Source organism: Pongo abelii, chromosome 8, assembly GCF_028885655.2.
Source record: "Pongo abelii isolate AG06213 chromosome 8, NHGRI_mPonAbe1-v2.0_pri, whole genome shotgun sequence".
Classification (NCBI taxonomy): Eukaryota; Metazoa; Chordata; class Mammalia; order Primates; family Hominidae; genus Pongo; species Pongo abelii.
Window position 1 is genome coordinate 97,424,473 of NC_071993.2, and position 23,727 is coordinate 97,448,199.

The 23,727-nt window shown below is 38.2% G+C and overlaps 1 long non-coding RNA gene across 2 annotated transcripts in view; it reads right to left on the reverse strand.

Annotated features, from left to right (window-relative positions):
* LOC129048312 (uncharacterized) overlaps positions 1 to 23,028 on the reverse strand; it is a 63,046-nt gene extending 40,018 nt beyond the window's left edge. Inside the window, exons 1-3 of one of the 2 annotated variants that reach the window (XR_008510544.2) lie at positions 22,846 to 23,028; positions 21,368 to 21,468; positions 6,057 to 6,141 (exon numbers count right to left, since the gene is read on the reverse strand). This is a non-coding gene — a long non-coding RNA (uncharacterized LOC129048312). The remainder of the gene's footprint in view (positions 1 to 6,056; positions 6,142 to 21,367; positions 21,469 to 22,845) is intronic. The other variant, XR_010141594.1, reaches the window with a different exon arrangement.
* Between the last annotated feature and the right edge of the window lie 699 nt (positions 23,029 to 23,727).

A 23,727-nucleotide genomic window follows, 5' to 3' on the forward strand; every position in this document is an offset into this window, starting at 1 on the left:
CTTCACCCAGAGACAACACAAAGAAACTCAGGAAGCAAGGCTGTAAGCTAGCCTCTCCCTCTGTGCACTCCCTGCCTTGGTGTGCTCACTCATGCTATTTGAACAGCTGACAGAGGCTTGGCCTGGTCTTCTGAGACCTCCATAACATCACGTTAGACAATAACTCATATTTAGCTATGAGTGAAATAGAAAAGGAAGGGAATCAGGGCCAAACAGACTAAGATGAACAGAGAAGTCTGGACTTCCATTTGTAATGTTTCTTAGCAAAACAAGGGGATGCTTGGATGCTGGGTCTGTTTATTTAGGCTCAAGATCTCATATACTAATGTGAACTTTCTGGACAATGTCTTTTGATTCATTTAATCTCTCTGTGGCCTTTTTCTACCCAGTACAAAACAGCTGGATGGAAAGTCACACCCGCATTCCACAAGTAGAAAAATATAATTCAGTCTAATTCAGTTTTCGGTGTAACATAATCACTAGAAGTAGGGATTCTTGGATTCTGATCTAACTGCCAACCACTGCCTAACTTGAGGGGAATTGCTTTTCTTCTGTGGGTCTCAGTTTTCTCATCCCTTGAGTGAAGATGCCGAACAGCACGTTTTCTAAAGACTGTTTCTTCCTGTTTTGAGGTTCAATGAAGTTAGGGTCAGAGGGACTTCTAGGAATAAATGCTTCCAGTGTTCAGGTAACACAAGTTTCTCCTGAGGAGAAATACGGGAAAATTAAAGGGCTCCATTTGCCCACCTTGATTCAGCTGAGGGTGAGGAGCTGAAAAGGACACCTGCTGATGCTACTCATGAACTGTGGAGCATCATTCTTTGAGAGCACTGGTTATGTAGCATTTGGGATGATGATAAAAGTCAAGGATCAGCAAACTTTTTCTGTAAAGTATCAGAAGAGAAATGTTTTAGGCTAGGCTGACCTAGTCTCTGTTGCAAGTATTCGACAATGCTACTGTAGTATGAAAGCAGACATAAAATACATACATGAATGAGTGTGATTGCATTCTATTACAAAAACAGTAGTGGGGACATAAGCTGTAGTTGTCTGACCCCTGATATAAGTGATGGTCTTTGTGATTAGAAATGTATAACCTTATCCTCCCTCCCATTTCACAGACAGATGTAAGTCCTTCAGGAGTTTATCATTACTAGGAGAGTTTGGAAAATGTTTCAAAGCCATAAATAGTTTGGAATAATAATAAAACTGTGAAGATCAGTGAACTAGGAAACAAAAGATGTAGATTGGGGCCAAATGCAACCATTTAACTAGTTGGCAAATGATTTAACCTCTATGAATCTAGATTTCCTCATGTCCAGTGTTTTTGGAAATGGTACATGCTGTGCCTAAAAGGAATAAGAATAAAAATAGCAACAGTTAACATTTGAGTATTCTCATAAAATTGTAAATTTTTTTTTACCTTTGTTATCACATTTAATTCTCAAAAAAGCCATTATTATCTATGTAAAGTATAGGTATTATTACCTAACTCACAACATTCTGACATGTAGATATTATTACTCCCATCTTATAATTAAGATACTGAAGGTCAGATGAGAAGTAAAAGTGAGATGAAAATGCTCTGAAAACTCTACAGTACTACATTAGAATAAAGTTATATAATTACTCAAGATAAGGAAAACAATGTTTCCCAAGTCTTTCCTCCACATGTTGAAATTGTGCAGTTTCATCATAGTACCTAAAATCCAATACAATATGCATGTTCTAATACCCACTTTATGTGTAATCAACCATTACCCACTTATGAAGCTTCTACTCTCCATACAGGGCCCCAACTTACTCCTAAGGAGAGGCTAGAGAATCTATCTTTAAATTTCCTTGTTCTTCCTAACAGCATATCCAGGAAAATCGAGTTGCTGCTATTTTCATAGACTCTGTAGTTACATGGCAACAGAGATCCAGGTTTATGTCTCAGTTGTGCTGGTAAGATATATAGAGGAATGAGAAGGGAGGGGTTGTCAGCAAAACCTGGCATGTTGCAACTCCCAACAACTGCTTCAGGTGAGAAGGCTGTAAGGATTCTCCCTTGCCTAAATCTGTGTAAAGAAAGGGATGGCAGGTAGCAGTGAATACCTTTCCATGCTCTAAACTAGATCAGACAAAAGAAACATACACGGAACATCATTTCTAAGTGTTTGAAACCATTCCAGGCATTACCTTTAAACATTTTAAATTTTTTAAAGAGCAAAGGTCACTGTTGTTGAATTCTATTTGCAAAGCACCTGACATAGTGAAATGTGGCCTTTTTTCTGATTTTTTTGATTCATTGACATATATTTTTCTCCTCTTAAAAGGAACATAGCTTTAATATAGAAAACTAGAAGAATCTAAAAAAAATAGTTTATAAGAGTAATCCATAATTCCATAGGGTAAAATAATTATTATTGTAGGAAGATTGTTTCCAAAGATAGCCACAGCCATCGCTCCCATCCTGCATGCCTCCTTTGCAATGGTCACTCTCCACACCCAGAGGTGGAGTTGACTGTCTGATCTGACACTGCAGTCTTCTTTGCCAAAAGAATGTGGCAGAAGCAACACGTACAATGATGCTAGGCTTTGAGAGGACTTGGAACCTTTGTTTTTGTCTGCTTAAAACCCTCAGTCTCCATGGGTTTTTTTTTTTTTAAGCCTGTTAAAAATAAGAGATTTAAGTAAAATCTAGAGTATTATAACACCCCACAAGTCCAGGTTTGTTGCGGGAAGTCAGGTACCCCAAACAGAGGGACTGGCTGAAGCCATGGCAGAAGAAAATAAATTGTGAAGATTTCATGGACATTTATTAGTTCCCCAAATTAATACTTTTATAATTTCCTATGCCTGTCTTTACTCTAATCTCTTAATCCCATCATCTTCGTAAACTGAGGAGAATGTATGTCACCTCAGGACCCTGTGATAATTGTGTTAACTGCACAAATTGTTTGTAGAGCATGTGTGTTTGAACAATATGAAATTTGGGCACCTTGAAAAAAGAACAGGATGACAGCAATGTTCAGGGAACAGGAGAGATAACCTTAAACTCTGACCACTGGTGAGCTGGGCAGAACAGAGCCATATTTCTCTTCTTTCAAAAGCAAATGGGAGAAATATTGCTGAATTCTTTTTCTCAGTAAGGAACATCCCTGAGAAAGAGAATGCATCCCTGAGGGCAGCCCTCTGAAATGGCCGCTTCAGGGGCAGCTATCTTTTATGGTCACAGCTGTAGGGATGAAATAAGCCCCAGTCTCCCATAGCGCTCCCAGGCTTATTAGGATGAGGAAATTCCCACCTAATAAATTTTGGTCAGACCGGTTGTCTGCTCTCAAACCCTGTCTCCTGATAAGATGTTATCAATGACAATGCGTGCCTGAAACTTCATTAGCAATTTTAATTTTGCCCCAGTCCTGTGGTCCTGTGATCTCGCCCTGCCTCCATTTGCCTTGTGATATTCTATTACCTTGTGAAGCACGTGACCTCTGTGACCCACACCCTATTCGTACACTCCCTCCCCTTTTGAAAATCACTAATAAAAACTTGCTGGTTTTACGGCTCAGAGGGCATCATGGAACCTGCCAACATGTGATGTCTCCCCTGGACACCCAGTTTTAAAATTTCTCTCTTGTGTACTCTTTTCCTTTATTTCTCAGACCAGCCGACATGTAGGGAAAATAGAAAAGAATCTACGTGAAATATCAGGGGTGAATTTCGCCCAATATCTGGCTGAATTTCTCCTGATATTAGGGCAAGGTTTTTCTGAAGGTTTATATTGAAAGCATGGGGTATCTCCCATTACAGATTTCTATTGAAAATCACTCATATCGAGAACAGAAAATATCTCAAATCAAATGAGAAAAGAAAATTAACAGGCACAAACACAAAGACAACAAAAAAAAGTTGGAAATATCTTTAATATTTTATTTTAAATATTTTAAAGCAGCCCTCATATAAATGCTTCAATGAGCAATTATGACCATGCTTGAACCAAATGAAAATATTGAAAGTCACAGGAAAAAAACAGAATATATAAAGAAGAACCAAACGGAAATTTTAGAACTAAAATATGAAATAAACAAAATTTTGAAATGCAGTGAATGGGCTCCATAGCAGAATGAAGAGGGCAAAGGAAGGAATCAATGAAGTCAACAATTAAACCACGAAAATTACCCAATCTGAAAAGAGAGAGAGAACAGACTGTAGAAAAAAAAGCCTCAGCTACATGTGGGACTGTAACAAAGGATCTAACATTTGTGTCATTGAAGCTTAGGAAGAAAGGAAAAAGATAGTAAGGCTGAAAAAATAGTAAAAGAAATTATGATGTAAAATTTCCCCAAACTATCAAAAGACATTAATCTATAGAGACAAGAAACTGAGAGGAAGCCAAACAGGATAAAAAGAAACCTTCATCAAGACATACCATGGTTAAACTTCTGAAAACAAAAGACAAAACAAAACAACAACAACAACAAAAAAAAAAAAAAAAGAAAAAGAAAAAGAAAAAAAACCTTTTGAAATCAGCCAGAGAGAAATGATGTTTTCCCTATTTACCTACAGTGGGAAAACATTTTGAATGAGGCAGATTTCTCATCAAAATCCACGATGGCAAGAAAAAAAGTGGTACAGCATTTTTCAAGTGCTGAAAGGCATGAAGTGTCAATCCAGAATTCTATAACCAGAAAAGGTATACCTCAGGAATGAAAGGAAAATTAAGATATTCTCAGATGAAAAGCAACTAAAAGAACTTCTCACCAGCAGACCTACTGTAAAAGAATGGCAAAAGGAAATTCTGTAAACAGAAAGAAATGATAAAAGAAGGAATCTTGAAACATCATGAAGGAAGAAAGAGCACAGAAAGATAAAAAATATGAATAAATACAGTAAAGCTTCTCCTCTTAAGTTTTCTAAATTATGTTTGATGATTGAAGTAAAAATTGTAACAATTCCTGATGTGGTTACGCAGAGGAGATAAATGAGACAATTTTTTAGTCAGGGAGAATAAAGGGATGTAAAGGGGAGTAAGATTTCTATACTTCCCTCTAACTGACAAGTGTTGACACCAGTGGACTGATAGGTGTGTATGCATATATATATATATATGTGCATGTATATATATATATATAGGTGTGTATATATATATACACACACTATATAAATGTGTACATATACACAAATGTGTATATGTATACACACAATGTATATATACACACATTGTGTGTATATATATGTACACAATATATGCAATAGCTAGAGCAATAGCTGAAACAACTATAAAAAAGATGTGCTCAAGAACACTATAGGTAAACCAAAAATGAATGGAACACACAGGAAGGCAAAAAAAAAAAAACCACCAAAAAATGAAAAAGAACAAACAGAAAACAAAAATTTCTCAAAAAACACAGTTATAGGCACACGGTGGCTAAAACCCATACTCTGGAGCCAGTATGCCTGTGTTAAATTCCTGGCTTCAACACACTGGGCAAGTTGCCTAACCTCCCTATGCCTCGGTTACTTTATATGTAAATTGGACATAACAATATTCACTGCACAGAGTTTGATGAGATTTTAATATGTTAATATTTACAACAGTGCCTATCACATGGTAAATATTATATCTATATTCTCCAATTAAATAAAATGATTAAATTGATTTCTTAACTAGAGACAAGAAAACATTTAACTGTTCCTCTTTTTTGCCCTTTTAAATTACACTGTGACAAACCTTCTTTTACGTTAGGCTTACTCCATATTTCTGATGATTTTTACAATAGACAAGCCCTCTGAAATATGTTTTGATGTTTATATGCAGCCCCACTCTTTTTTCCTAGGCAGAATAAACGTCACAGACTTTTACAAGAGGTTGTTTCGACACAGAACTTAATAACTAAAATAGTTGGAGTTTTCACCAAATTTGTTTTGCCGGCACACAAAATAGACAGTGGAAGTTTTTGTGGTATGTCATGTAAAGGTGTCCTAATTGTTCATGACTTCATACATCACCACAAACTCTCCAGGATGGCATAGTATATTGGTTAAGAATATGAGCTTTGAAATTCAATCACCTGGGTTCAAATTCCAGCTCTATTCTTTATGAGCTGTACAGTCTTGAGCATGTTGCTTAACCTCTTCATGTTTCAGTTTCTTCATCTGTAAAAAGGAAGAAATAATAGTATCTACTTCACCGGGGTGGTATAAGGATAAAATGAGTTAATCCACCTAAAATACTCAGAAGAGTCCCTGCCATTAAGCCAAAAAGAAAGACTAAGTGAAATCCCCTTCAGGTGGCCTAACTTCATCCTGAAAACATGCAGATAAGAAAATGATTATGAATCTCAATGCAAAATGCTGAAGAAAAGAGGAAAAATCCCTACCTCTCTCATTATGTAGGAACGTTAGCTACCAAGAGTGTTATAATAGAGCTCTGGGTTATGTGTTATCACCATCTGTAGCCTGCTAAGCATTCCCTTCCCAATAAATCATCTCTTAAGGATGACTGAAAATTCACAAGTAATTTTGCATAAATAATTTTTTTGCATCTGAGCCAATTCTAGCTGCATGCCCATGTGGGAGCTTGGCACATTTCTTTGATGACAAACAGATTGGCCTGGGAAATAAGGGAATCTGAAAGGCTCAGTGCGTGATTTGTAATCTTCGCAACTTTTGGTTAAAAGGAACTCCGTGACTAAAGGAGTTTATTCTTAGGTTCCTGTAGCTGTAAATCAAAATACAAGATCATGCTTTAGGAGATATTGTTTGCTGTGTTTTTAAATGGAGTTTAAAATAAACTGTTAAGATCTCTCTTAAACTCTGGGCTTAGAGTATATTCTATTTTGGGATATTATTACTCAGTATATAAACAAGCTGTACCAAGATAAACTGTGCAAGATTTCATAATTCCTTGCTACTCAAGAATAGCAGCTGGTTGCTGCAAAAATTTCAGTTTCCTCCCTATCTTTAGTTTCTCTTTTCCTTATCTATAATGGCTGATTTCACTCTGGAATCCAGACATGGGACAGACTATAAAAACTATGAATTAATCTATCCATTTTATTCAAACCTTGCAGCAAGATATTCAAGACCCAAAGGAATTTTCCTGTGAAGGTCAAATTTTATGCATCATAGAAAGTAGAGAAAATGTTTGGGATTGTTACACCTTTCCCCAACTCATACCTAATTAGTATATTGGCAATATATCTCAGATTTCCTATCACAGTTCCAATGTTAAAATGTCTGGCCTATTCTTAGCTCAAACGTCAAGTTATTCTAGAAACTCTGATAGCTGAGCATTCTTGTTATATTATTAAGTTATTTTATAAGATGAGCCTTGTGCCCTCATTTAAGGAGTGAAAAATAACAAGACCGTGAGACTAGCAAGCTCCTCTTGTTTCTAACTTCTGAGTATGTTCTGCTCATTCTCAGAGCTCAAAGTTTCAGTCTGGATTCTATAACTTGAAGAACTTGATGGGTGTTCCAAAGAGGTGTTCCAAAGAAAGCCTCAGAAGAGAGGCCTCTTAAGATTTCTTACAAACTTCTTCCCTAGTGTTCTTTGGACGCCTCATAGATTTAAAGTAGAATTCATGGAAACCAAAAGACTCTCCTTGAAGACTCAGCTGGGGACTCTCCATATTGAAACCTGTTTGCATAGAGAATAAGTTCAAGGGAACGAGGCAAGGTAATTGAAGTAGACCAAAGAGGCACTCCAGCCTCTATAGCCTTAACAGTGTGGACTCTGGAGTCAGACAGCATGGGTTTGAGTATTATCTCTACAACTTATTAGCTGTATGATCTTAGATAAGTCATAATCCTCTTTGGTGTTAAAAATAATGTCATCTTCATAGGATTACTGAGGATTAAATGAACTAAAATACTAACAATACTGCTTCTAAAATAGCATTTTCTATTTATATATTCTTGTTATTGAGGCTGTTATTAATATTATGTCCACATTGAGAGAAATAGACAATGGATGTTTGGAAAATAACTACTAAAACACATTAAGTGCCTACAATTTATCCATACTATGCTAAGTACTCAGTATTCAAGGACATAAAAACATATGTAAAATGGGCACAAGAGATAAATCCCCCATGCAGAATAATTCCAAATAATTTAGGTAGATACTTTGCCTTCAAGGAGGTGGAACACATCTCCTTACTCCTTGAATATAAACTGTATAAAGTGATTTCCTTCCAAAGAATACAGTATGGAAGTGGGTGGAGAGCAAGTAACTACAATGAAGAAACCTGACAAAGAGTAACTTAGCCAGCTGACCGAGGTCACCATCGACAGTATGAAATCATGTTAACTGTATAAACCCAAACCCCAGTCAACTCACGAGGAAAACAGACAAATCCCCAATCCTTGAAACTGTCAAGGCATCAAAACCAAAAAAAGTCTGAGAAATTGTCACAGCAAAGAGAAGCCTAAGAAGATATGACAACTAAATGCTATGTGGTAGATTCTGTTACAACCACCACACACAAAAAAAAGACATATGGTAAAAACTAAAGAAACCTGAAAAAAATATGGATTTTAGTTAATAATAATATATCAATATTGGTTCATTGATTGTAGCAAATGTACCATACTAATGTAAGATATTAATAATAAGATGAACTGGGTGCAGGATATATGGGAACTCACTTATGGTATCTTTGTAATTTTTCTGTACATCCAAAATAGCTCCAAAAAGTAAAGTTTATTTTAGAAAGAAAAAAAAAGAGAAGAGCTTGGCTCACAAGGAACTCCCAATGTAATGTGGAAGATGAACAAATAATTAAATTATAAATTGTAATGCAGTGCAGTGTATGTAACAGTGGAAGCATGTAAAATGTACAGAGCCTACAAAGAACACAGAGGGATTAACACTATTGTTGTGGGTGGTAAAACAAGGCTTTATGAGAGAGGCATTGCCTGAGCTGCAGTTTTTAGGAATGAATCAGGAGGAAGGGAAGGCAAGAACACAGAGGGCTTAACACTATTGTTGGGGGTGGTAAAACAAGGCTTTATGACAGAGGCATTGCCTGAGCTGCAGTTTTTAGGAATGAATCAAGAGGAAGGGAAGGCAAGCCTCCCAAACTGAAGAGATACCTAGCTAAAGACTTGGAAATTATTGAACTGTTTGGTGTTGTCAGGGCACTACGTGTTAGGGAATGAAATGGCAACATAGGAGACTAAAGAGGAGTGATGAATCAGATCAGAAAGGACCTGACCTGTAGCTAAACCAAGGACTGGACCCCTCTTAGCCAGAAGGAAGGTGAGCCTTTCAAAGCTATTTTCAAACGGAGATCTGGAAGAGCTAAGCAGCAGGAAATGCTGCTAACAGGAATCTCATTCACTTTAAATTAAAATGCCTGTCATTCCTCACTGCCAGAAATGACAGCTGGAACATACTGGATCTGACCTACTTTTGATTCCGTATGTCTGCTAATGCCATTGGGCTCAATCTCTTGCTGGCTAATAGGCTCTTGCTAGGGAAAGATTTATAACTGGAGAAAAAAACTTAACATTAGTCAGAAGGAATCTCCCGGAATGGACAGAACAAATATCAAAAGGACCCAGTCCTTTAGACTTGGCCTGGATGACCATGTGTGCCATTCACATGACTGTGCAGTCCACGTGAATCAGCACCAAGTCAGTGAGGGTGAAGAAGTGGCGGACGTTCGGCTAGGGGAAAGGGGTGTAAATGCACTTTTACAATCAGCTAGAATTGACGGACATGCCCTGGGAATTGGGCTCCAAACTGAACACAAACAAGAAAGGCTGTTAAGAATACAATTCTCGTCCATCACGCAGAAATACAAGCATACTATCACACTAAGAACAGCAGGGTGGGTCAAGGATTTGATTGTGCAGATTGAAATACCAGTTAATAAAATAAATGCAGATCAGAATTTGTCCAATCTGATAACTTTTAGTTATCAGAATGATGGGGACAGACAGGGTTGTTAGATGTCCCACAATGCCTGGGACAGTCCTATCCAACAAACAATTGTTTTGCATTCCATATGCCTTTTTCCCCCCTAATTTTTTATTGTAATAAAATACACATAACATAAAAATTTACTATATTAACCATTTTTTATTATACTTTAAGTTCTAGGGTACATGTGCACAGTGTGCAGGTTTGATACATAGGTGTACTTGTGCCATGTTGGTTTGCTGCACCCATCAACTCGTCATTTACATTAGGTATTTCTCCTAATGCTATCCCTCCCCCAGCCCCTCACCCAATGACAGGCCCCAGTGTGTGATGTTCTCCGCCCTGTGTCCAAGTGTTCTCATTGTTCAATTCCCACCTATGAGTGAGAGCATGTGGTATTTGGTTTTCTGTCTTTGTGATAGTTTGCTGAAAATGATGGTTTCCAGCTTCATCCACGTCCCTGCAAAGGACATGAACTCATCCATTTTTATGGCTGCATAGTATTCCATGGTGGATATGTGCCACACTTTCTTAATTCAGTCTATCATTGATGGACATTTGGGTTGGTTCCAAGTCTTTGCTATTGTGAATAGTGCCGCAATAAACATACGTGTGCATGTGTCTTTATAGTAGCATGATTTATAATCCTTTGGGTATATACCCAGTAATGGAATTGCTGGGTCAAATGGTATTTCTAGTTCTAGATCCTTGAGGAATTGCCACACTGTCTTCCACAATGATTGAACTAATTTACACTTCCACCAACAGTGTAAAAGCATTCCTGTTTCTCCACATCCTCTCCAGCATGTGTTGTTTCCCGACATTTTAATGATCGCCATTCTAACTGGCATGAGATGGTAACTCATTGTGGTTTTGATTTGCATTTCTCTGATGATCAGTGGTGATGAGCATTTTTTCATGTGTCTGTTGGCTGCATAGATGTCTTCTTTTGAGAAGTGTCTGTTCATATCCTTTGCCCACTTTTTGATGGAGTTGTTTTTTTTTTCTTGTAAATTTGTTGAGTTCTGTTTAGATTCTGGATATTAGCCCTTTGTCAGATGAGTAGATTGCAAAAATTTTCTCCTATTCTGTAGGTTGCCTTTTCACTCTGATGATAGTTTCTTTTGCTGTGCAGGAGCTCTTTAGTTTAACTGGATCCCATTTGTCAATTTTGGCTTTTGTTGCCATTGCTTTTGGTGTTTTAGTCATGAAGTCCTTGCCCATGCCTATGTCCTGAATGGTATTGCCTAGGTTTTCTTCTAGGGTTTTTATGGTTTTAGGTCTAACATTTAAGTCTTTAATCCATCTTGAATTAATTTTTGTATAAGTTGTAAAGAAGGGATCCAGTTTCAGCTTTCTACATATGGCTAGCCAGTTTTCCCAGCACCGTTTATTAAATAGGGAATCCTTTCCCCATTTCTTGTTTTTGTCAAGTTTGTCAAAGATTAGATGGTTGCAGATGTATGGTGTTATTTCTGAGGCCTCTGTTCTGTTCCATTGGTCTATATCTCTGTTTTGGTCCCAGTCCCATGCTGTTTTGGTTACTGTAGCCTTGTAGTATAGTTTGAAGTCAGGTAGCATGATGCCTCCAGCTTTGTTCTTTTGGCTTAGGATTGTCTTGGCAATGCGGGCTCTCTTTTGGTTCCATATGAACTTTAAAGTAGTTTTTTCCAATTCTGTGAAGAAAGTCATTGGTAGCTTGATGGGGATGGCATTGAATCTATAAATTACCTTGGGCAGTATGGCCATATTCACAATGTTGATTCTTCCTACTCATGAGCATGGAATTTTCTTCCATTTGTTTGTATCCTCTTTTATTTCATTGAGCAGTGGTGTGTAGTACTCCTTGAAAAGGTCCTTCACATCATTTGTAAGTTGGATTCCTAGGTATTTTATTCTCTTTGAAGCAATTGTGAATGGGAGTTCACTCATGATTTGGCTCTCTGTTTGTCTGTTATTGGTGTATAGGAATGCTTGTGATTTTTGCACATTGATTTTGTATGCTGAGACTCTGCTGAAGTTGCTTATCAGCTTAAGGAGATTTGGGGCTGAGATGATGGGGTTTTCTAAATATACAATCATGTCATCTGCAAACAAGGACAATTTAACTTCCTCTTTTCCTAATTTAACACCCTTTATTTCTTTCTCTTGCCTGATTGCCCTGGCCAGAACTTCCAACACTATGTTGAATAGGAGTGGTGAGAGAGGGCATTCTTGTCTTGTGCTGGTTTTCAAAGGGAATGCTTCCAGTTTTTGCCCATTAAGTATGATATTGGCTGTGGGTTTGTCATAAATAGCTCTTATTATTTTGAGATACATTCCATCAATACCTAATTTATTGAGACTTTTTAGCATGAAGTACTGTTGAATTTTGTTGAAGGCCTTTTCTGCATCTATTGAGATAATCATGTGGTTTTTGTCATTGGTCCTGTTTATATGATGGATTACGTTTATTGATTTGCATATGTTGAACCAGCCTTGCATCCCAGAGATGAAGCTGACTTGATCATGGTGGATAAGCTTTCTGATGTGCTGCTGGATTCAGTCTGCCAGTGTTTTTTTTTTTTTTATACTTTAAGTTTTAGGGTACATGTGCACAATGTGCAGGGGAAATCATCATTCTCAGTCTGCCAGTATTTTATTAAGGATTTTTGCATCAATGTTCATCAAGGATATTGGCCTAAAATTCTCCTTTTTTGTTGTGTCTCTGCCAGGCTTTGGTATCAGGATGATGCTGGCCTCATAAAATGAGTTAGGGAGAATTCCCTCTTTTTCTATTGATTGGAATAGTTTTGGAAGGAATGGTACCAGCTCCTCTTTGTACCTCTGGTAAAATTTGCCTGTGAATCCTTCTGGTCCTGGACTTTTTTTGGTTGGTAGGCTACTAATTATTGCCTCAATTTCAGAGCCTGTTATTGGTCTATTCAGAGATTCAGCTTCTTCCTGGTTTAGTCTTGGGAGGGGGTATGTGTCCAGGAATTTATTCATTTCTTCTAGATTTTCTAGTTTATTTGCATAGAGGTGTTCGTAGTATTCTCTGATGGTAGTTTTTATTTCTGTGGGATTCGTGGTGATATCCTCTTTATCATTTTTTATTGACTATTTGATTCTTGTCTCTTTTCTTCTTTATTAGTCTTACTAGTTGTCTATCAATTTTGTTGATCTTTTCAAAAAAACAGCTCCTGAATTCATTGATTCTTTGAAGCGTTTTTTGTGTCTCTATCTCTTTAATTTCTGCTTTGATCTTAGTTATTTCTTGCCTTCTGCTAGCTTTTGAATGTGTTTGCTCTTGCTTCTCTAGTTCTTTTAATTTTGATGTTAGGGTGTCGATTTTAGACCTTTCCTGCTTTCTCTTGTGGGCATTTAGTGCTACAAATTTCCCTCTACACACTGGTTTAAATATGTCCCAGAGATTCTGGTATGTTGTGTCTTTGTTCTCATTGGTTTCAAAATAACATCTGCATTTCTGCCTTCATTTCATTATTTACCCAGTAGCCATTCAGGAGCAGGTTGTTCAGTTTCCATGTAGTTGTGCAGTTTTGAGCAATTTTCTTAATACTGAGTTCTAATTTGATTGTACTGTGGTATGAGAGACAGTTTGTTGTGATTTCTGTTCTTTTACATTTGCTGAGGTGTGCTTTACTTCCAATTATGTGGTCAATTTTAGAATAAGTGCAATGTGGTGCTGAGAAGAATGTATGTTCTGTCAGTTTGGGGTGGAAAGTTCTGTAGATGTATATTAGGTCTGCTTGGTGCAGAGCTGAATTCAAGTCCTGGATATCCTTGTTAACCTTCTGTCTCATTGATCTAATATTGACAGTGGGGTGTTAAAGTCTCCCATTATTATTGTGTAGGAGTCTAAGTCTCTTTGTAGATCTCCAAGGACTTGCTTTATGAATCTGGATGTTTCTGTATTGGGTGCATGTATATTTAGAATAGTTAGTTCTTCTTGTTGAATTTATCCCTTTACCATTATGTAATGACTTTCTTTGTCTCTTTTGATCTTTGTTGGTTTAAAGTCTGTTTTATCAGAGACTAAGATTGTAACCCCTGCTTTTTTTTTGCTTTCTATTTGCTTGGTAGATCTTCCTCCATCCCTTTATTTTGAGCCTATGTGTGTCTCTGCATGTGAGATGGGTCTCCTGAATACAGCACACTGATGGGTCTTGACTCTTATCCAATTTGCCAGTCTGTGACTTTTAATTGGGCCATTTAGCCCATTTACATTTAAGGTTAATATTGTTATGTGCAAATTGGATCCTGTCATTATGATGTTAGCTGGTTATTTTGCCCATTAATTGATACAGTTTCTTCATAGCATCGATGGTCTTTACAATTTGGCATGTTTTTGCAGTGGCTGGTACCAGATTATATCTTAACCATTTTTAAGTACACAGTTCAGTGGCATTAAGCACATTCATATTGTTGGGCAACCGTTACCACTATCCACCTTTAGATCTCTTTTTATCTTGCAAAATTGAAACTTTATACTAATTAAATGATAGCTTCTCTTTCTACTCTCCTCCCAGCCCATGGCAACTACCATTCTACTTTCTGTCTCTATAATTTTGAGTTCTCTACATACCTCATATGGGTAGTATCATATCATATTTATCTTTTTGTGACTGGCTTATTTCACTTAGCATAAAATCCTAACAGTTCATCCATGTTGTAGCATATGTCAGAATTTTCTTCCTATATTTATAAGACAAAATGATAATCCATTGTATTATATACAACATTTTGCTTTTCTATTCATCCATTGATGGACAATTGGGTTGCTTCTATATTTTAGCTATTGCAAATAATGATGCTAAGCTACTGTTTGTGTGTTAGTTTTTCACAAAAAAAGTTTAAAAAGTAAAAAAAAGAAAAAAAGTAGGATAAGCTTAAAGAATAAGCATAAAAAGAAAGAAAATATTTTTGCACAGCTGTACAATACGTTTTTGTTTTAAGCTGTGCTATTATAAGAAGTCAAAAGGTTTTTTAAAAATTAAAAGTTTATAAAGTAAAAAAAGTTACAGTAAGCTAAGGTTAATTTATTATTGAAGAAAGAAAAATACTTTATACAATTTTAGTGTATCTAAGTGTACAGTGTTTATAAAGTCTACAGTAGTGTACAGTAACGTGCTAGGCCTTCACATTCACTCACCACTCACTCATTCACTCACCCAGAGCAATTTCCAGTCCTGCACGCTCCATTCATGGTAAGGCCTACACAGAGTCAAGATTATTAGTATCACTGTCTTCTACTTCTGCATCTTGTCCTACTGGAAGGTCTCCAGGGACAGTAATAGAAATGGAGCTGTCATCTCCTGTGTTATCATGCTGGAAAGCCTTCTAATTTTTAATTATTTAATTTTTTTTGAGACAGGGTTTTGCTGTGACACTCAGGCTGGAGTGTAGTCGCACAATCATGATAGCAATGCCTTGTTCTGGAATACCTGTTGAAGGAACTACTTGAGGCTATTTTACAGTTAACTATAATAATGATAAGTATAGCATAGTATATGCTAATCAATAGGAATTTTTCAGCTCCATTGTAATCTTACAGGATCACCATAATATGCAGTTTGTCACTGACCAAAATGTCATTATGCAGCACATGACTGTATTTAATTTATATATGCACAACTACTAGTTGTTTATATACAAAAGTACACAAAAGTTAACTATTTGTATATCAAACCAAATATTCTTTATTACATGATTAACATAAAATGAATATAAAATATCTAGGAAAACAAGTTTAGAAAGAGCACAAGTTTTATCTTATGATAGTTCTTAAAACATGGTAGCAAGAACTTGGTTCTTCAGTTCTGCTACCAATTAACTCTATGGACTCTGTAAGACACAGTAAGGTTTATAATAAGCTAAAGGATCAGAAAAACCTAGATTTTTAAATTATGGTGTAGCAGGGCATTGATTTGCACAATGCTGCCATACAACTGAGATTTGCAATAACAACAAACAAATCAGATCTACTTTTCCCAGGTCTGATTTCATCTTTATGAGGCTCCCATTTCTACCAGTGGTGGGAAAAATACTTAAATATGACAATTTAAGGTAAGTAAGTCTCAGATTTTTAAAAGCTTCCTTCAGACAAAGAGATGATTGTGACACCCCCATGAATAAGAGTGGTCTATCCACAGAAAAGAAAGAAGATCATGATTTAAGGGACGTGAGAAGACTGTAGCATTTTGCTAAGACAGATGTAAGGATGCATGGGCCTAGTGGGCGAGAAATGGCTCAGTGTGTCAGTCAGTGAAGACAGTGAGGTAGAAGGTGGGACTTGACTCCAGAGGTGGGAATTCGAATACTGGATCAGATTGAGGACTAGCTAATACAGGACCAGGGTAGAAGCAGTTCTACATTAGACACGCCCACCGGTGTGCTGTGTTGGTTCACCATTGCCATAGCAACACCAAGAAGTTACCATCCCTTTCCGTGGCAGCTATCCCATGGCCTGGAAGTTTCCACTTGCATCCTAGAAATTTCTGCATGAACCGCCCTTTAATTTGCATATAATTAAAAGTGGGTATAAATATGTTGGCAGAACTGCTTCTGAGCTGCCACTCTGGACACACTGCCTGTATGGTAGCCCTGCTCCAAAAGGAGCAGTACCACTGCTACTGCTGTACACTACCATTTCAACATAAGTTGCTGTCTAAAACCTAAATAAATAAAAAGACTCTTTCAACGTAACAAAATATTTTGAATAGTCAATTCAAAGTTCTAACTCCTCAGAGAAGTTTTGCCCCTTTTCCCCACTTTCAAAATTCTCTACATTCCCTTCTTATTTACAGGATAGTACTGAATAGAGGAGAAATTAACCACACATCCTTGCCTTAGTAGGGCTAGACCATCCGGTCTACCTGTTTTTCTTACCTCACATTTCTAGAATGCAAGTGCAGTTGGTACAGGCAAGCTCTTAGGCACCCTCTACTGGTGTCTGCAGAGATCCAGCTAATGTTGGTGTTTGCTCCTAAATCTTCTAGATATAGTGGTCAAAAGAGTTCAGGAAATAAATGCCCAGGAAAGCACAAGAGAGACTATCTTCAGCCATGATGATCAGAAAACTACACCCATGATGTTAATGACTATCCGTAGGTAGATGACTCACCATGTTTTATCTCCAGTCCAGGTGATTCCTTGAGCAAATGCAGCCAAATACTACTTCACATTTCCTTTACGGTATCTAAAAGACACCCCAAATTGAGTATATTCTGCTAAATTTATAATCTTAATCCCCCTAAACTGTGTTTCTTCTGGTGTTCCTTAAATCAATAAGTGAATCTACCATACACCCAGCTATTCAAACTAGAAATTTAAAGTTCATCCTTAAAAGTACCTCTCCCTCAGCCTGTCTATATAATTAATCATGTCCTATTACTTCAGCCTTCTAAATACCTCACAAATATGCTCCTTCTCTCTCTCTCTGCTGCCACCAACCTAATTCAACCACCATTGTCTCTTCAACTGGTTTACCTACATCCACTCTGGCCTTCTTCCAACCCATTCTTTCCACCTCAGCCAGAGAGATGTTTGTTAAGTGAGCACAATGCCATCAACACACACACACACACACACACCCCTCTTAACACTCTTAGTTGGCTTCCTGTAACTCTAAGGTAAAGACCAAAATCTTTAAGTGTCTCTCAGAGTCCTGTGTCATCGGGTACCCACTTGCCTTGCGGCTTCCCCTCACACACTCTCCCTTATTTTCGGAGCTCCGGCAACACTAATCTGATTTCAGTCTGTTAATCTGAAAGACTTCCTTCTGACACAGGGGCTTGCCATATGCTAGTTTCTCTGTTTTAAAGGCTCCTCTCCCAACTTAATTCTCCTTTGCTTGGCTAACAGAAACTCTTTCTTCTGATCTCACCTTATCACCATTTCCTTGGGGAGACTTTTCTAATCTTGCTAACAATGTAAAATCCTCTTATCATAGGTACTTCTCGGTTTTTACATTACATGTGTATATGTGATTTTTTTTTACTAATGGATAGCTTTCTCCCTACATTATAAACTGAATGAGAGCAGAAACTGTATTTTTGTTTGCCATTTTAAGGGTGGCACTCAGAACAATGCATGGCACATAATAAGGTGACATATATGTATGTATGTGCATATATACACATATACACATATATACATACATATATACACACATATATACATATATACACACACATATATAAACACACTTACATATATAATATTCATTGAAAACATAACGAATATAATTTACCCAGAAATCATTTGGAGATTATATTTTTAAAATGCAGGTATTGATGTTTGTTGTGTAATTCTCAATAAAATAAGTTATTTCAGGCCAGGCACAGTGGCTCACTCCTATAATCCCAACACTTTGGGAGGCCAAGGGAGGCGGATCACCTGAGGTAAGGAGTTTGAGACCAGCCTGGCCAACATGGTGAAACCTCATCTCTACTAAACATACAAAAATTAGTCGGGCCTGGTGGTGGACGCCTGTAGTCCCAACCACTCGGGAGGCTAAGGCAGAGAATCACTTGAAGCTGGGAGGCAGAGATTTCTATGAGCTGAGATCGCACCACTGCACTCCAGCCTGGGTGACAGAGTGAGACTCCATCTCAATAAAAACAAAAAAAAAAACAGAAATGATATTCAGATGAGAGAATTTGATTTCGGTCTATACCACTTATTAGCCAAGAAAACTTCAGATAATCATTTAAATCAGCAGCAGCATTGTTATGCTAATACCTGTTTTCAATCACAATGCTGCAGATAAACTGTCAAGTATTATATAAATGTAAGGCATTATGATTTATTACCAAAGTTTAAAAACTTTTTCTATAAAAGCCACAAAAAATACATAAAACATGATTAAAGCTAGGACAAAAAGCCTTACAGTTTTCCTCACAAACTTTAATTTTATATTAGTGTATTAGGGTTCTCTAGAAACAGAACCAATAGAATATATAGAAGGTAGATATAGGAGAGGTGATTTATTAGGGGAATTGGCTCTCAAAATTATGGAGGCTGAGAAGTCCCATGATAGACCATCTGCAAGCTAGAGAACCAGGGAAACTAGTAATATGGCCCCATCAAGTCCAAAGGCATAAGAACCAGGGAAGCCCATGGTGTAACCCTCAGTCTGAGGCTCAAGGCCCAAGAACCTGGGAGCCACTGGTATAAGTCCCAGAGTCCAAAGGCCAAAGAACCTGGAGTTCTGATGTCCCAGGATGGCAAAAGAAAGGTGTCTCAGTTCCAGAAGAAAAAGAGAGTGCAAACTCACCTTTCCACTGCCTTTTTGTTCTATGTGGAACCCTGGCTGATTAGATGGTACCCACCCATATTGAGTGAGGTGGCTTTTCCTTACTCAGTCCATTGATTCAAATGTCAGCCTCTTCCAGAAACACACTCACAGACACACCCAGAAATAATGCTTTACCAGATATCTGGGTCTCTCTTAATCCAGTAAAATTGACATTTAAAATTAACCACCACAATGCCAAACCCAGTCAACTTGACACCCATTTGCATCTTCTTAAACCATATTGAATCTCCAAATAAAGATAATAACAAGGTCATAGTTCAATCTAACAAGATACAACTAACCTGTATACTACCAAAAATGCACTAATCCCTTCTGCAGAAGAGGAAGTAAAGTCCCTGAGTGATGTTTACTCTTCTCCTAATATCCCATAACTTAAGTACTGTGATGCAAAATTAATAATACTTGAATACTGATATGAACTCAATACATCTTATGTTACATGATAAAAGAATAAGAGAGGAACAAAATCAAAGATATTTGCTTGATATATGTACATATAGGCACAAACGTATTTTAACAGAATAGGGAGGAAATACTCATGGCAATTACAGCCTGTTTTTTTAATTGCTCATGTGGTCACTACTGGTATTTATAACAACCTTCTACTACTGATTCTATATTCCCTTTGCCTTCAGCAAGCACCTCAGCTGGTGCTTTTTATATGACAGAGTTACCCAAACTTTCATTCCTGAAGGGTGTGGGTCATTCATAGACCATTTGGATTGGGCTATTGTGGTTTCATTGACCGTAGTCACAGGGCATGGTAATACTAAGAGAAACCCTAAGGGATCTCTTGTATTGCAGACATACTCTTCCTTACCTCTATTATGGAGTAGTAGTCCAATTACCTCTTGGTATTCCAGATCTATTACCCCAGCCAACACCATAACTCCCCTCCATATCCTGTTGATTCAGAGGCATCAGAAGCCCAACGTAGCCAGGTGGCAATCTTAACTGCCAATTCAATGGAATCATTGTGTCTTCTGGTGGAAGTTTTACTTCCTCTAGAATTAAGACCTCTAGTCCAGCAGAGCATACTTACTGAAACAGGAATCAAAAATGTTGCTAGGGGATCACTAGGGGTAATGGTGAGTGGTGCCACTCCCATTTCCACCCCATGATTCCTGGACCCATGAATCCTGGCTATAGGAGAAATAGTACCATATATAAGACACTGATTCAGAGTATTTACAGCCTCTGAACAACACTACCCCAGCCCAGCAAAGTATTATCATCAAGCTGGCACTGTAACTGTCTTCAAAAAACCATCCCATTATCTTATTAAACCAGCTACTTTAGGATAATGGAAAACTTGCTAAGACCAGGGAATTCCATGAGCATGAGCTCATTGCCATGCTTCTTTGCCTGTGAAGTGAGTTTCCAGGTCAGAAGTGATGCTGCTCTGTGGAGTACCATGATGGTGAACAAGGTATGTTTAAGTTCATTAATGATAGTTCTGTAAGTTCATGAATGGTATTTTGTAAGTTCATGAATGGTAGTTTTTGTAGAAGCACTGCATGCATGGAAGGAGTATCCAGAGTGTCTATTCTAATAATGAAAAAACACTGCCCTTTCTATGATGGAGGTAGTTCAATGTAATCAACCTGCAACCAGGTAACCATGTTATCACCCTGGGGAATGGTTTCATACTGGGGGCTCAATGTTGATCTCAGCTGCTGGCAGATTTGGTACTCAGAAGTCGCTAGAGCCAAGCCAGCCTTTGTGGTGAAAGTCCACATTGCTGAGCTCATTAAAAGCTTCAATCTCTGCCACCATGGCCATTTTGTTCATGAGCTCACTGGGCAATAATGGGGGGTAGATGGGGAAGGAGGCTGACTGGTATTGACAAAATGGGTCATTCTATCTACTGGATTATTAAAGTCCTCCTCTTCTGAAGCCACCCTTTGGGGAGCATTCACACAAGACAGAAATATCTTCATATGCTTTGCCTATTCAGAGAGGTATATCCACATACATCTTTCACATATTTCTTTGTCACCGATTTTCCAATTACGTTCCTTCCAAATCTCTGACTATCATGCCAAACCATTGGCTACAGTCCATAAATGAGAATATAATAACGTATCTGGCCATTTTTCCTTCCAACAAAGTGCAAAAGCTGGTGCACTTACCAAAGATCTGCCCACTGGGAAGATTTCCCTTCACCACTGTCCTTCAGGGATGTCCCAGAAAGGAGGGGATAGTGCTGCAGCTGTCCGCTTTTGGATTGTACCTGCATATCATGCAGAATCATCTGTAAACTAGGCCCTATTCTTCTCTTCCTCTCTCAACTTATCATAAGGTACTCTCCATGAGGCCACAGGTGTAGGCTAGGAGAAAGAAGGTCTTGTAGCAGGAGAACAAGCCATCAGCATTTGGGCCACTTCCTTATTTAACTTACTTGTAACTTCATGACCTGTTCAGGCTGGATCATGTACATACTACTTCCATTTGACGATGGTGCTGCTGTGCATGTCCAAATTTATGACTTGATGAGTCACAGAACACCAAGTTCATGATGGGCAGCTCAAGTCATAGGGTAACTTGGTGGCCCGTGGTCAAGTGTTCAGTTTCTACTAAGGCACAGTAGCAGACCAAGAGCTATCTCTCAAAAGGAAAATAGTTATCTATGGATAAAGGCAGGACATTGCTTCAAAATCCTAAAGACCCACAGTGTTATCCACCTATGGGGGCCTGTGAAAGGCTTTAAACTGCATCCGTATCTGCCTCTGACACGTCAAGCACCACTGGATCTCACGAATCATATGGTTCAAGTGGCAGAGAAGCCACAGTAACCTAAACCTGCTGCAGAGCCTCCCCTTGTTCTGGGCCCCACTCAAAATTAGCAGCTTTTTAGGTCAATTGGTAAGTGGGCCAGAGTAGTGCACCCAAATGAGCAATGTGTTGCCTCTCAAATCCAAATTGGTTCACTAGGTGTTGTGTCTCTTTCTTGGTTGTAAAAGGGACCAGATGCAACAACTGCCCTTCACCTTAAAAGGGACATTTTGACATGATCCACACCACTGGACCCCTAGAAATTTTACGGAGAGAACAGGCCCCTGAATTTTAGTCAGATTTTTCATGGCCTGACATGCAAATATCTTCCCAATAAATCTAAAGTTGTTGTTATTTCTCACTCACCAAGCCAAATTAGCATAATATTGTCAATGTAATGGACCAGTGTGATATGTTGTAAAAGGGAATGGTGATCAAGGTCCCTACAAACTATGACATAGTGCTGGAGAGTTAATATACTCCTGAAGTAGGACAGTGAAGGTATATTACTGGCCCTGCTAGCTGAAAGAAAACTGCTTCTAGCAAGCCTTCTAAACAGGGATGGAGTAAAAGGCATTTGATAGGTGGTTCCAAAATTGTGGTGTAGATACAAACTGGCCTCTCTCCCCTACCCCAGAGGACAAAAAACAAATATACTACGATTATCACCAGTGACATTTCAGAACTCAAATATGAGCCAGAGACAGGTATCAGACCACAGTGAATTGAAAAAAATTCTGAGCAGACTGTAAGAGAATGAGCCTTTCATATCTGCAATGCCCCTCTCCCCAATCTGCCTAGCACCAAATGCCCAGAAAATTTCTCTCTGACTCACATTTTCTACACTGGAAAAGGTGAGATCAAGGAGGACAACTAGGCTTGCCCACCATCTTGGGATCCCTGGCAGGATATGTGTCTCTGTCTCAAACTGCAAGACGAATCAGGAGCGCCTGAAGGGAGAAATATCTCTGAGGACAGCCAAAGACAAAGGGTGGAGGTGAAATTCCCATTCCCAGTTCTGGAATCTGAAACAACAATTCCCAGTTCTGGAATCTCTGCTCTGTAACAGCCAAAGGAGATGCCATATCACAGTGGCTGCTCAGGAGCACCACCAGTGGGTGGTTCGCTCCACAAGCCCCCTGGGCCCAAACCCTTAAGCCAGCGTTCCCTCACTACCAGGATATCCCCTGTGGGATATTCCCCATTCAGGATGGGCACCACTCTGATTGCTTACTAGAACCGAGGCAAACCAGGGTTTAAGGCATCATTTAGTGCTAAAAAGGGGGCAGTGACCTAGAAGGGGAAAAAAATCAACAGCTAAATTACAAAGAATCTCTAAGCAAACACATCCAGTAAAAACCAAAAAGAGCCAGACAGAGAAGACTGAAATAAATAGTTAATCCTTCCATGCAATGTTATACATGTACATCCACAGGGAACAACAGCAAAAAGGGAGCCATTGACCAAACAAACAAAGCAAGGAACCAGTGACGGACCCTAATGAGATGGAATATGTGAACTCTTGGACCAATAATTCAAAATAGCAATTTTATGGAAATTTAGTGATCTCAAAGGTAAGGCAGAAAAGCAATTCAGAAATTTATTGTCAGAGAAATTTAACAGAGATTGAAATAATTTTTTAAATGAAACAGAAATCTCATAACTGAGAAATACATTTGCTAAACTACAGAAGTCATTATAGGTATACCAGTAGCAG